At 33.5% G+C, this 13,358-nt stretch overlaps 1 protein-coding gene across 6 annotated transcripts in view; it reads left to right on the top strand.

Annotated features, from left to right (window-relative positions):
• RapGAP1 (Rap GTPase activating protein 1) overlaps positions 1-13,358 on the top strand; it is a 93,675-nt gene that overhangs the window by 4,741 nt on the left and 75,576 nt on the right. The window contains exon 1 of one of the 6 annotated variants that reach the window (XM_075297995.1): positions 2,486-2,747. The exons of 1 other annotated variant lie outside the window; for it this stretch is intronic. The gene's annotated coding sequence lies outside the window, so the exon portion shown is untranslated. Of the gene's footprint in view, positions 1-2,485; positions 2,932-2,966; positions 3,099-13,358 lie in introns of those variants that run through there. 4 more of the 6 variants (XM_075297996.1, XM_075297994.1, XM_075297998.1 and 1 more) reach the window with 4 other exon arrangements.

Here is a 13,358-nt window from a genome sequence, read left to right as displayed (position 1 = left end):
TTAGAGTTTTTTGAATTGCTTCGAAAATTTTAAACTTTTATCACCAACAAAAATTGTTTGTTACAAAATTTTTATTTTTTCAATAAAAAAAGTTATTTTTGAAACAACAACACAGTCCATTTCGTTTATATCAAACACTGTTCTTTTCTGATTTTTGGTCTTTAGTAAGACACATTTTACAGTTCAAAATTTAATATACTATAATGTAATGTTGAACATTTTTTCGGAATCTGCCGAACATATCTGGAATATATGTAAAAAAATAAAACAAAAAAAACTTTGGTCGAAGCAGGGATCGAACCCACGACCCTTGCCATGCAAGTCGGACGTAGCAACCACTGCTCCACGGTGCCAAACTAAATGTTTGTTTCTGTTAAATAAACTTTGTTTATTCAGTTCGTGGGCGCCGCAAGCGCCCACAAAGTGCATGGTCCGCGGTTCGATTCTCCGTCCAGGCGAAAGGCAAACAAATTTTAAAAATTTATAAAATCGTATAATTTCTTCTACATTGTTGGTATTACAGGAAAAGGTGTAAAGAACTAAAAAACCTCGTGGATGTGAGAGAGATGTGAGGGAAAATGCAATTAGCTAGAAAACAATGTTTTTTTAGTTTGTCTTTATGAAATTGTCTTTACATCCTGGAAAAGAATAAACATTTATCACCAAAAGTATATACTTTTCTTCCAAATACACTTCCTTACAGCGAAAAGCAAATGAGAAACGAACTTTGTTTGTCTAAAATTTCGTTTGGGAGGAAAGAATTATTTTTTTGCGTGTGTCAGTTCCAAAAATTAATTGTCTGACCTTTCGGCAAAAATAACATTTTTTGGAAAAAAGAAATAGTTTTGATATACAATTTGAAACATTATTGAGAAGTTGTACAACGCCAAGTTAAAGCATCGTTTGAGTGCAATTATTAGTTGCCTTTTCAGATAAATTTAGAGCGAATCCAATGAGAGCCCCATAGAACTGTTAGACAAAGTGAATTTTAAATTTTTCACCAATGTACCTTTCACAATTTTAAACTTTAAAACAATGACATTTTTTTTAATAATTTATAAGACCCTATTTAGACGTGGTGTTTCACAAAATATCAAAATAAGTTATCTAACAATAATGATTGCAAAATGCTTTCAACTTTTTTTTGGTACATTTCACCATCACAGTTGGCGTAATGGTGAGAGGAATCTGAACATAGTAACGCCGCATTAAATTGTTTTCTTAAATTTTCTTACAAATTACGCAGTTCATTTTACTTCTCCATATCAAACACTCAAAAAAAGTTTACTCGGATCCAAAGATTTTGACCTTCCAATAAGAATTTTGGTATTGATTTCGAGGCAAAGATGCGGCTTCTTTAAAATAAAGGCATTTTTTAGTGACTTATCTGGTTTTAAATCTAGGATCAATAAAATTAAAATTAGGATACAGATCTCATTTATCGAATTTTCTTTTCGCGGTAACAAACAAATGACAGTTTAAAAATCGAAATTATTGCAGATACTTCAAAGTATAAAATGTTTTCTTAATTCCCAAAAAAACTTTAAACCAAAGATGCTTAACCCTCCAAAAAATATTAGCCTATATTTAAAGCGTTTTTATCTTAAATGTAAAGATTTAATATTTCCGTTAATTTAAGGACAATTTCTTTAAATCAAGAATGTGTTTCTTTACTTTAAGGAAATTAGCCTTAGTTCAAAGACATGCGACTTTAACGGAGGGACGCAAATTTACACAATTTGCAAAGATATAAAGTTTATTTTAATTAAAATTTCATTATTTTAAAGACATTTGTCTTTAATATTTTGTAAATTACGCATTCTCAAACTTAGGTTGCGTAATCTTTAATATCTCATAAATATTTTTTTCAGTGTAGAGAATGCAAAGCGGGCCGTTAAGTTCAAACTACAACCACTGTAATATACGATCCCATTTTCCGCTCCGAAATCACAAATCCGCATCATTTCCGCACGTTCTGAGTGGCCAAGCGCTTTCAGCACAGTGAATTGTTTACATTTTGTTTTGGTTTGTTTTTCTGCATTTTTCGAGAGCCAATCGACGACCACTGCCTTTATTACTCTTTAAATTTAAGAGTGTGGCAGTAATGTTACCATATGGGGGAAGATTTGGAGATTTCCACTGTTGTAGCCATATTTTTACTGTGTTTTGTTTACTTTTTCATTCATATTCTGCGGCTGAGCACACACACGAAAGAAACTTACATAGCAGTACTGCATGATACCAATGGAAGAACACAAAGTAAAATATACCGGTGCGGAATCGTACGTTTGTGGAACATGTGAGCGTATAGCTATGTTTGATTAAGAGCGACTAGCGGTAGTATTCGCTCTCATATAACATTTTAATCTCAGAGCACATGGTTGCTCGGGTCGGGTCCATGTCTTATTGTTGTACCCATTTGGGTTGGTTTGCTGGTGCTTTACATTTTGCGGTTGCATTTGAATTTCTCGCTTTAGTTCCATTTGATGAACCTAACAGAGATGTTGACCGGTCGGTTGAAATCGTGATTTCGTCTCGCTTTATTAAGAGAAAACATCCAAAAATTGTGTGCTACCTAACCAAATACCGAAGAATTTGCAAATACATAAAAAAATAGAAATTTAATGAAGAGTGAGAGTAGAAAAAGGAGTTAATTAATTCAAATTTTAAATATATATCCAAAAGTGCTAAAATCACGGAATCGTTGAACGATTATCCGTTGTTTATTGAGCGTTCGTTTGGCAAAAGTGCGTAAAAATAACGGTATATGTACAAGAAAAACGAAACAACCACTGCACCAAAAACCTCAAAAATTACGAAAGCATTGCAGTTGCATTGATAAAATAATTGGTTGGTTGTTGTATGAATGTAACCCAGCTATACACCAAAACTGCGCCACCCCATCATACAACATTGTCAATTTATTTTTGGGTATCTGTCACTACCGGCGAAAAGCTATTTATTTTTTGTTAAAATGCCTATAAAGGGCGATTAGCAAATTATTTAACCCCAACTACTTCAATTGGGAGAAATATAGCATATAAGTGGACCTGTTTGTGTGTGTTTTCGGCATTGTGTCGAAATAACTAACATAAGACGTGATTTGTGTTCCAATTCAAATGCAATTAAAACTAACTGACCTTTCTTAAGGCAACAACAACATCTATATATGACAACAACAAACCCCAATGCTTGTATCGGGCAATGCATGCAACATTTTTACATAAACCATACCGATGTATGGTATGCAGGTGCGTGCGTGTGTGTATATAATTTGTACATAGGTTTCGTTCACAACGCGCGATGAATTTTAATTGAGGGATTTTCACCGTTTTCACAACATCATCGAGTCTTGGCAGTGTGTCTAACAATTTCCATTGGGCACCAATCCAACCTACAACAACACAGATTTGCAAAAGTGTACCACATTTTCATTGAATCCAACAAAAACAAGAGTAGACTAATTACTTTTCTGCTCCAAACAAAGTGAATTCTATTGTTTAGCCTACCGACAGTGAAAATATTTTCAAAGCAGAAAAAATTACTACGACAAAACGATCAAGTTTGCCATAAAGCACAAGTACACTAAAAAAATAATATAACAAATAATTTAAAATGTATGTTTTCTAACGACCGTCCATGTTTTGTATGTTATAAATATTAAAAAGTAAATTACAAAGCAATTCAACGAAAAATAAGCATTTATATGTATAGAAAATGCTTTGCTGTTATGGTGTTTCACAGTGTTCGGATTTCGATGCGAAAATGTGTGTTAAAAGATTGTTTATTTTAAATAATTAATTTCAAAACACGAACTTTTACAGTAGGTGACGAATGTAGGAAAGTCAGAAAAAACACACATTTTTTATATGTGTTTTTTCTTAAGCCTAGTACTAAGATCACGTTTTCGCACGAAAAATTTTTATACTCGAAATATGCGAAATCTTTCTTTTGAGTATTTTCAGACACATATTTATACAACCCTGGATTTTTCGCACGACAAAATAGGCAGGCATATTATTTCGCATAAATAAGTTAACATCCCTGGGTTTGAGACTCTATTTACGGAGATAGATGAAGATATTTGATTTTCGCAGAAACGAACTTAGTACGAAGCATTATATGGAATTATTGTTTATGAGAAAGATTTTCTTTTAATCATATATACGGATATAAGAAATTTTTTCTTAAAAAAGAACAATGAATAGTTGCGTCTCATAACCAAAGTTTCATATAGGAATTTTACTTTTAATATCATTGTTATCTAGTGTGATTCTAAAATTATTCTTTAATTAGTTATGCTTCTTATAAGAAACATTTTTCGTATCAAAAAACTCCAAAAAGGCATGGAGTTTCGATACAATTTTCTTATGAGTTGTACTAATATCAGTTACCTCTTGTACTCAATTACTGCACAGGATTTTTACCTGTTACTTGTTTGACGTAATCTACAGACTTTCGTAACAACAACCCGACCTTTTATCTTTATCATAATGTCGCTAAACATCATTATAGCAAAAACAAAATCTTTAAAACCATTTTTTAATAACAATATCATTACACAAAACAAAATTTGAAAATTTTTTATACATGATACAATGGTATCAAAACGGATTTGAAGCAGTAGTATTAGGTTAGGTTAGGTGGCAGCCCGATGTATCAGGCTCACTTAGACTATTCAGTCCATTGTGATACCACATTGGTGAACTTCTCTCTTATCACTGAGTGCTGCCCGATTCCATGTTAAGCTCAATGACAAGGGACCCCCTTTTTATAGCCGAGTCCGAACGGCGTTCCACATTGCAGTGAAACCACTTAGAGAAGCTTTGAAACCCTCAGAAATGACACCAGCATTACTGAGGTGGGATAATCCACCGCTGAAAAAATTTTTGGTGTTCGGTCAAAGCAGGAATCGAACCCACGACCTTGTGTATGCAAGGCGGGCATGCTAACCATTGCATCACGGTGGTTCCCAAGCAGTAGTATTAATAAAGAATGGATTTAAATTGAATTACAGGAATATTTTTATAGAAGTGTCCATGTGGCATTTACTTGCACATGTCTATGTCTACATTCCAAAGTAAGCTAAGTCTAAAAAGTGAATTGTACAGGAAATAAGATAGAAAATCCCTTTTTTCGGTCTTAAAATCATATGTATTATAGATTTTTTTTAATATGTACGAACTTAAAATAGTGATAATAGAACATGGCTAAAAATGACTTAGACCACTTTAGACCGAACAAAGCTTTTTGCCCTTTTTGGATTGGACATTTTTTAAAACTTTAGTCACAGGCTAAGTACAATATTAACCATAACTTTTGATAGAATTGTCCAATAAATGCGAACTTTTGACAAGATGTAATTCACATCAATCCGAATAAAAAACAACGAACAACATCAAAACATGCTAAGTCGACTTAGCGTACTCTGGAATGAGGGTATCGATATGAAGATGAGTACTATGTTCGGTTCTCTTTCCGAAAACCAAATTATTATGAAAGTGCATAATGTTAATTTTGGATGGGGAACATGGAACATTTTTGCCGCAAAAATATTGGTTTCGTTGCCAAACCTATGATATAATGTGATGTAATGATAATAACGTGGTTGCGACAAAAATGTTACATGTTCAGCGTCCAAAAATGACATTTTGCTCTAGGAGGTGATCTCTGGGTGTAGATAAGAATAGTATGTGGAAATCTAAAACGAACGTGAAAAAACAATGAAAATACAAATGTATCGATTCAATATGTTGAAAAAATATAATAAATGCGATATAAAAAAGTATTCGTGAAAATGGAAAATAGTATGATGATTATTGTAAAACAAGTGCAACAAAATCACTTTTTGGCAGTGTACTCACTTACAAAGCTATCTTTTCATAACGGTTCTAGAGTACACAAACAGTAACCAAAATCCGGATCAACTGCAACAACAACTAAACTTCGACAACAATCTACTCAATCTCATGGGCCTCATTGAAACCTAATTTCTATTGAGCCCAGTTCTCTTACTGATGCTTGAAATTGGCAAAAATATAACTCTCACAATTTGCATAGCTAAAATGTGTCTCCATGGCAGACCGGTCGTTGTTGTTGCCTTACCAGTGTCGAATGAGGCAAGGAGGTGTGTCCGGTCGTATTTTAGTACACGCTAAAGTGGTTTGGGAGAAAGCAGATAAAGAACATCAAAACGTAGAGACTTAATTGCCAGACACCGGTAATCAAAGAACTCATTTGCCTGAGTACAGCTATTTGCAATTTCTCTTAAAATTCTTTAGTGTTGTACCCCAGCCACTCGTATAACACCGGACATTTTGCAATAATAATGCTGTGGAGAGGTCAATTGACCGACTTGTATGTGATGTTGAAAATATTACTACTGTAGACCGACTATAACTAGTGGACATATCCCAACAACTGAACACTTAAGGAAATGTCTTGCATAATTTGTTTCTCTGAAATAAATGTTAATCACATTTCCAATCGTCAATTTCAGTACTACCCATCAAAAACGAGCTTCCAAGAAAGTAGCTTGAATCCGAAACTTATGATCCGGAACTTGGAAGTTCATTTAAATTAAGAAATTAAAAAAAAAAAACTAAAAAAGGTTTTTTCACCAATTCCACTTTTTATTTGTATCAATATTTTTTATTATACATTTATATTCTAATTATCTAATTTTTAGAAATTGAGAAACCTTTTCCTTGAACCTGAGTTTGTTGGCACCATAACAGAACGCCTTAGCACACTCAGCCACAAAAGCCATTGAACATGAACCGTCGAAACGTCAATTCAAATGTTTATTGTAAAATTGTAATATGACACCAATGCGTAACATTCTAACTACTTCTCGAGGTGTTATTTGAGTTTGAATGAAAAATTAAAGAACACAGGTTCAATTCTCACCAGAGAGAGTGAAAAAGTCAAACGGCACAGGTTCAAATCTCCGCGGGGGTGACATTTTAAATTTTATTTATACTTTTTCTATTCATTTCTGTGACATTTCATTGCCCAAAATTTAAATGTTAACTTTAAACCGACAAATAGCGTCTTTTCTAAGACTGGTTCAAAATAACTTCATTCGAAGTGTAAAAAATTGATTGAGGATCCCGGGATGCTCTTAAAAAGTTATGTTTGTGAAACAACTTCCAATTTTTTTGCTGGGTATACTTAGACGAATTTCCTCGTACTACTTATACGAATTTCGACATTTTTAAACGTTATCATCATTACTGAGAGTAAAATTATTAGCTTCTTGTATTTTCGTAAGTACGGGAGAATATAACACTTTAATATTTAGTTTGCTTGATTTCGTACAGACAATTAATGACTTTCAGTTTAACAATTCGTGTGGACAAAGCTAAACACTTTTTCGGTTCGACATTTATAACTATCCTTTAACCCATTCACTACCGATGTCCACTTAGAAGGACATTCAAAAAAGACACCAAATTCTATTTTCCCACTTAGTTTCGATTTACTTCTCGATGTTATTTTAAAGTAGAAGCTTTAATCTAAATAAGCTATAAATATTGTCCATATTGGTGAGGTCTAAAATAGATTTATATAATCTTCATTAACAATAAACGATAAGAAAATTTGAGACAATTTTTCTACTGTAAGTTTCTAGTAAATGGACATTTATACAAAAACTATAGCTGATACTTTTTCGGGTTCTTTTTTGTATTTTTTTTCACACTTTGAAAAATAATATAGGCCAAATAGCGCTTATTTTCGTAATTTGGTCACAATTCAAGAATCAAATTTTCAGAACTAGCTCATATAGCTCTTGAAGTAATTGAGGTAGGTTTTCAAAATGAAAATTTTTGTTCTACATGCTGTTAGTACAAAACAGAAGAAAAATAAAAGTTTTTAACATAAAGTTTATTTCGGTAGTGAAAAGTGTACACTCATTATGGATATTGACAAGATGGATTTTTTTATAGGATTAAGAGGTATTCCTTCAATGCCCAGTAATAGGAATACAATTTATTTTATTTTTTGTTGTTTGTTGCACATTAACAGAAAACTTTTCCGTTTGATTAGATTGAATTTAATTGCATGCACTGATAACGATGACTAATTGAATCGCCCTTGAATTTTCCACCTGATTATATTTTAGTAGAAATTTCTTATCTACGGTGGGATTTCTGGTTAAGAGTATTAAATTTAATAATGTCGAGAGTAGTTCCTGTTGATTGATTGGTTTTTTAGAATGCCTTTCAATAACTGCATCCAACACTTCCTTTGATCATCAAAACATTTGAATGTTTAAAAAGTTCAGCCGAACAAAATATTGGCGTATTAAGAAAGATTATATTTTTTTGGAGAAAAAAAAAACTACATTATCATCAAGGCGAATTATTGGGATATAAAGCTATTTTATATAAATGCTCATCTAAGCGTAAAAAATGTGTCATTAGAAAACATCCGTTTTTGAGCTGGTCTTTACTGCTAACACACTGAATCGGGCTATATTCGGAAATATCGTTGTAAATGAACAAATTGTACGTGAAACCACACGTAATGACCTTTTTCAATTCCAACTTTTCTAGTTTTGAAAGTCTACAGTAGGAATCGGTTAATGCTACTTAACATGATCAGTTTATGCTTCAATTTGGTCTTCAGTTAAAAATTTCCATTTCCAACAAACGCTAATAAAGTCAACTCAACAAAAGTACCAGAAAAAGTAATAAAATCTATTTTCACATATTCCTGGAAAAGAGATCAGTCCAGTTGTCTTCTTATATTTCAATTGTCTATATCTTTAGGGTTAAAGGTTTCATGTTGGTTGTGACTTTTCTGTCCCGTACCATCATCGATCCATAGTGGAACGTGATATGCTCCTTGCATCGCCAACCCCACAAGACATTTGCTGCACGTGAACTAATATTTGGATTTGACATCAAACAAAACAAACCAAAAATAACAAATGCGGTCAAATATGCATTTGATGATGTGAGAAATCCTCCCCCAAATTTTAAATGAGATAATGGAAAATATCTTAAATGTGTATGTCAGCACCACACCACATGTTTTTTATGGGTGTATTCAACATTCAGATGAACTTGAAAGAGATGATTGTACGGCATTTAGAAACACCATAATGATACATGCGAAATTATATTGTGGTTTCTGATGGGAAACCCACAATTGAGTCAGCAGCAAAGTGCGTATTTTACAATACAAAGGAAATGCAAAATTAAGTTGTAAAGATTACCCACATTAATTTTTAGATTCAAATTTGCCTAACTACGTGGAGTTGATTAAATTTGAAAACGTTAAAAAAGTGATTCAATAACAATTATCGAACTTGTTAAACTAATTTTTGGTTTGTTGGCCATCTACTATGGCATTTTATTTGATGATGGCGCCCTATAGAATCGTGGAGTACTATAAAGGAGATCAACTCTTTAATTCATAGTCACGTGGTGAATCCTCATTTATTACATTCCACAATAAGATCTTTAGCAAATAAGCAATAGCAAATAAATTAAATATTTGTACAAGTATAAAGTAGAGAAACTAAATAATTTCAAATAATTCGCCCTTGCTTTTACAATCGATTTGCTGCTGCTTGACGTCATGCTGATAAACAATTTTATCGATACACCCAGTCTGCTATCTTATCTCTGCCATTAGTGTTTAACTCCGAAAACTAAACAGTCTGTCACTTGTATGGTTGGTGTCAATTGTTAGGATTTGAGATTTTTGGGACCATTTTTTGTGGATCGCACTCACTTTTGGCAATCGCCATGTAATTGGCCCCTCATGACTTGGGAAGGAAGTGTTGAGCAGGTAGATGTATCTCCATCAGATTTATTTTTCAGCAATTGTACATTTCCTGTATAATTTTGCACCGAATGAAACATTTCAATTTATTGCTGTGTCTTAATTGTAGTCGTTGGAAGGGGACAGAAACAGTCATTCAATAATAGAATAAAATAAAACTGTTACACATTCAAATTGATCAACTGACGGACGTTCTAAGGTCCGAGTGTAAAATCGTTTGAATTTAATCAGATCCAAGCTAAATAAAATTAACCACAATGGCAAGTTGATGGAATTGCTCGATAGTAAATGGGGTGAAAGACCGATGGCATTGTAGTATGATGCTGAACTTCGTTGCGGTGACCCAATGCCTGCTACAACACGCATATATGGTACGTCGAACTATATCGACCGATTCCATGTTTAGCTCAATGACGGACTTTTTATAGCCGAGTCCGAAGGTTGTTTCACATTGCTTTGAAGCTTTGAAAAACTAAAAAATGTCATCAGCATTACAGAGAGCAGGATTGAACCCAGGACCCTGTGTATGCAAGGCGGGCATGGTAACCATTGTACCACGGTGGGTCCCTGGAACTAGCTCGATATATTTTGAATTTTACAAATCATGATTGATTATTTTGTCATAAAATTCAACTAAGTAGAAAATTCTGCTAATACAGCAACAGGTCTCTTTGGGAGCCACCGTGGTGCAATGGTTAGCATGCCCGCCTTACATACACAAGGTCGTGGGTTCGATTCCTGCTTCGACCGAACACCAAAAAGTTTTTCAGCGGTGGATTAGCCCACCTCAGTCATGCTGGTGACATTTCTGAGGGTTTCAAACAGGGATCCGGAGCGGTCCATTTTTTCCGCTCCGCTCCGCTCCCGCTCCGGAGAAAAAAAACCGCTCCGCTCCTCGCTCCGCTCCGAGAAAAAAAAAATCGCTCCGCTCCTCTTCGAGAAAATTATAGTACAAACATTGTATTATTTGTTCAATTCAGTTTTATTTTATTTAGAAAAATCGGGCGGTACATATATGGGAGCTATAGCTAAATCTGAACCGATTTCGATGATTTTTTGCACATATAGTTACTGCTATAGAAGATTACATTTCGCCAACTTTGAGTAAGATCGCTTGATAAATAAGGGTTTTATGACCTAATTTGACAAAATCGGGCGATACATATATATATGGGACCTATATCTAAATCTGAACCGATTTCGATGAAATTTTCAGACTTAAAGGGTGATACAGAAGATTATTTTGTGCTAAATTTGACGACGATCGGTTAGTAAAAAAAGTGCAACGTGACCCCATTTGTCGAAATCGGGCAATACATATATATGGGAGCTATATCTAAATTTGATCCGATTTCTTCCAAATTCAATAACGTTCGTCCTTGTGCCCAAAAAAAAACTCCCTGTACCAAATTTCATCAAAATCGGTTAATAATTGCGACCGAAATCCTGTGAACAACAAATACATGGACAGACGGACGGACGGACGCCAAGCGCTAGATCGACTCAGGAGGTGATTCTGAGTCGATCGGTATATATTTTATGGGGTCTAAAATCAATATTTCTTGTAGGCACATTTTTTGACAGATCAAACTTATTATACCCTAACCACTATGTGGTTTAGGGTATAATGACTTTAAAACAATGTGTTGAAATATTTTATTAATTTTGAAGATTTTTTCAGAAATATTAAATCCAATTTGACTTCATTAAAACGAAATTTGCATTCATGTTAGGATACACATTTTTATGTCGAATCACTTAGCTATAAGGACAAACAGACTTCATTGAAAAGTTTAGAGACTTTTAGACAAGGAAAAACTTTTTTTCAGAGAAATACGTCTTCTATTCTAAGCAAAATTCGTATTCGTATTTTAAGCATGTGAAATATTTGACCTCCCGACAATATTCTTTGCGGTGCACCATCTACTATTTAATATGTGATAGAAACCAAATTTATGAAAATGGACCAAAATGGACCAAATTCTGTTTGGTCTGACCATCGGACTAAATTTAAAAATTAGAAATCTTTTGGACCAATTTTGGTCCGATCGGACCAAAACGGCAACGCTGATTGGAATTGAAAGTCTATACACAGAGTATAAGTAACTACTCTCCGAAAGTTTTTTTTGTTTTGCAACAGACGTAGAGAAGAGGTTTTGTTATATTTGTAATGTGTGTGTGTATGTTTATGTTTATGTTTGCAACAACCTCCATCGACATCAGTCCGTGGTATACCTACGAATATTCTTACTCAGATCTAGTGTTACCTAATTTCGCTTTTTTCCCCTTTATTGTATAATAAATGTATATGCGCATATTTTTCAACCAAAATTGAAACTAGCCATAATTTTAATTAAATTTTCGAGAACTAATATCAGAAATAAGAGAATGCTAGGATATAGTACAATAGTAAAGCAAATGTGAATGAAAAAAAGCATGCCCGGTTCCAACGATTTTGTCTTTACTTTAACAGTTTGGGTATTAATTCCGAGCCAAAGAAGCGGAGAATACAAGTAAGGATACTTTAAAGACGTAATTCTCTTTTAAATTTGGGGGTTCTAGGAAGCAAATGTTAATTTTTATTTTTTTAGATTTTTTCGTCAGTTGTTATCAAAATCCTTTAAAAACGAGTTAACGAGTTATTTTTTTCCATATTAAGACTCGACTTCCAGTAGAAATTATGCTATGTTTCAAGTAAAAAGCGTCTTTAAAATAAATTGTTGAAAAACATGTCTTATTTTTTAACGATTTTTTCTTTGTAGGCAAGATGCAAAAAGGAAACAAATTTAAAGACAATTTTATTAATTTTAAAGAATTTTTCTTAATTATTAAAGTCATGTTGACCTTACCTCAAAAATTGTATCTTTCATGTTATGATACACATTTTTAAGTAAAATCACTTAATTATAATGACATTACAACTTCATTCAAAAGTTTATTGCCTTTTGGACAAGAAAAAAAACTTTATTTTAGAGAAATGCGTCTTCCATGTTAAGCAAAATTTGCATTTTATTCTAAGGACATGGAATCTTTGACTTCACGACAATATTTTTTTCAGTGTAGAAAACTAAAAAATTAAATATAAATAAGATCGTTTAATTGCATTTATTTGACGTTCATTACAAACATCTTTGTAGTAATACGGGATGAAATTGATCGAAAGTACTGTTGTTACTTTTACAACACATACTAGATATATATTTTGACATTTGCCGTTTTTGAAAACAATTACTAAAAAACACGTTGTGTTTTCCCCAATGTACGTACGTACAAAAATACATATCGTACATTTTAAACGTTTACTCACACTACGCTAAGTACTAACTAAATTTGAAATTACCTACACAGTGTAATTTCAAAGTTACACATTTCATTCAAGTAATATTTTATTCGGAGCGGAGCGGTTTTTCATTTGGAAACCGCTCCGCTCCCGCTCCGCTCCCGCTCCGCTCCGGATTTTAGAAATGCCGCTCCCGCTCCGGCAAAAAAAGGGCTTGCTCCGCTCCGCTCCACGCTCCGCTCCGCTCCACGCTCCGCTCCGCTCCGCTCCGGATCCCTGGTTT

The sequence above is a fragment of the Haematobia irritans genome, chromosome 2, assembly GCF_050003625.1.
Source record: "Haematobia irritans isolate KBUSLIRL chromosome 2, ASM5000362v1, whole genome shotgun sequence".
In the NCBI taxonomy this organism is placed as follows: Eukaryota; Metazoa; Arthropoda; class Insecta; order Diptera; family Muscidae; genus Haematobia; species Haematobia irritans.
This window is presented reverse-complemented; position numbering and strand designations above follow the sequence as displayed.